The sequence below is a fragment of the Penaeus monodon genome, unplaced genomic scaffold (assembly GCF_015228065.2).
Source record: "Penaeus monodon isolate SGIC_2016 unplaced genomic scaffold, NSTDA_Pmon_1 PmonScaffold_3525, whole genome shotgun sequence".
Lineage (NCBI taxonomy): Eukaryota > Metazoa > Arthropoda > Malacostraca > Decapoda > Penaeidae > Penaeus > Penaeus monodon.
Genome location: NW_023658258.1, coordinates 1 through 2,500, shown reverse-complemented (window position 1 = coordinate 2,500; position 2,500 = coordinate 1).

Here is a 2,500-nt window from a genome sequence, read left to right as displayed (position 1 = left end):
AAGTATGGGACCAGAACAAACAATGACTGAAATTTCTCATTAAAGATTTCACACATTTCCTCTTCTTTAGTATAAACGATGACATTGTCTTTGATGGCGCTAATTTGATCTCTACTTTTAGTCTTACTATTTATGTAATTAAAGAAGAGCTTGGGTTGGTTTGCACATATATTGATTATATCCTTTTCAAAGTCTAATTTCGTCTCCCTCATGGTTTGGGTATATTCATTTCTCCCTACTTCATACCATTTATACGCGGTTAGGATCTATGCTTTCTGAGCTTCCCAAAGAAGCTGGTTTTTTTTGGTTATTTCTTGTCCCAGTTTTGAAATCTGATAAAAATTTTCTACTTGTTTATAGACCGAAAAATTTAGAATGTTGCATATCAAGTTTCTCTTCGTACAGGAGGATTTCCTAGTTATGCCATCAAAGAATCTTTAAGGCTTTTATAATTACCTCTCTTTGTACTTTTCTTTTCTTTCCTTACGATGAGTTTTCTTGTAGCAGAAAGTATTTCAACCTAATTACTACATGATCACTCCATATCCTTAACGTCGTCTTTATGCTTTGTATTATTAGGTTAAGCACAGACAGTCTATCAAGCCCTCTTATGCTGGTATTATCTGTTACATTCTGAAGAGAAAAAAAATCATTTATGACTTCGAGTCATTTTGCATTCCACGAATCTGGCTGAGCTCTGGGAATTTCTTTTGCATTAGTTTCCGAAAATTGTAGCAACTTCTCCAGGCTCTTTAACGTCTCTTGATTTATTATTATTATTATTATTATTTTTCTCTTGACTGTATCGATGTATGAAGTGGCATGTACACTGTGGTTCTTATTATATTTATTCCGTTTGTTTCTACCTCATCCGCCTTTAGTTCTACTATGGGATCTTTGCTGAATCTCCATTTCCTTATACTAATTCCTTTCCTTATTAATAGTGTGCGTGTGTGTAAATAATAACACATATTTATATTTATATATATATACACACTTACGCACACACTTACACCCCCCCCACACAACACACACACAATTTATTATCCTATTTCGTTCGAGTTTGCGAGTGTGTAAAATTTAGATGGTCAAAGATATTTCTGTATTTTCTAGTCATGAAACGCATACGTAATCACATTTATATAAAAAAATATATATAAATATTCGTCATTTTTCATATTTGATATGTTGTATACATTGTAACATAAAACTCCGTACACGCAACCGAATCCCAAGCCATGATATACAAACGAACGCAGTCCAGGCATGGCGTAAACAAAGTGTGGCGGTTCGCGCTAATCGGCCTTCCGTGAGATTTCTCAAATGTAATATTGACCGTTCGAACCTTCACGGAGAGAACATCTAAACTAACTTTAATACTTTGAGTGCAGTGAACATAAGGCTAATTAATGGACACTGAACTTAATTCAGAACCAGGAGAAAAATGAAATGATTTACGATTCCCAATCAAATGAAAGACCAAGAGAAAACTGTGACAGCGAACAAGATCCAAATCCAAGCATCCAAGAAAACACGAAACCGGCAGGAACAGCGTGGAAGCAGAAAACCGATCACACCCGATGACCCAGCAATTAACAGGCAAGATAACCTTAATGTTATCATAATAAGCTTAGCAGATGAAACAAAATCTTCCAACTTCTTCAATAATCCAATAAAACTAACGGAATCTATAACAAATCTGAATTCCAAAATATATTATTGAAGACTCCTTAAGAGTACTGGGTATTGGTAAAGCAATTTGATTTGAAGTCAAAGACATAAAAAAATTCAAATATTCACATTCAATTCAAAAAGTGGGAGAATGGAAAGTTACATGTAAACAGCCAGCCTCCAGTAAGAACATAGGTGTTCTTACAGAACAATATTCCCAGTTGAAATTAAGTCCTGAAGAAATAGAAGATAAAATAAGAACAATTAGCAGAAAGAATTCAGAAATAATAGAGGTAATAAGAATAAAAAGAATTAATAAGATAAAGAAACTGAAAACAAATGGATAGAAACAAAATCATTAAGATTAACATTTAAAGGCCCCTAGCAGAAAAAGTTGAAATAGGGCATACCTCCTATACAGTAAACCAATACACTTTCCCATACCCAAATGCTTTAACTGTCTTAGATATGGCCATGGGATAATGTCATGTAAAAATAAAAAAAGATGCAGTAAATGCAGTCAATTTGATCATAGTTATAAAGATTGTATAAATACAAATATTTTTCTACTGCCAGGAAAATCATGCACCTAACACTCTTATTTTAACAGTAGTTCATGTCTGAGCCGCCGTGGTCACAGCATGATACTTAGTTTTTTCATGTTGTGATGCTCTTGGAGTAAGTACATGGTAGGGTCCCCAGTTCCTTTCCATGGAGAGGTGCCGGTGTTACCTTTTTTTAGCACCTAACTAATACAGCAAAACACAAAGAAGACAAAAATAAACACAAACTAACCCAAACACTAGAAATAAAGAAACGTTTAAGAATA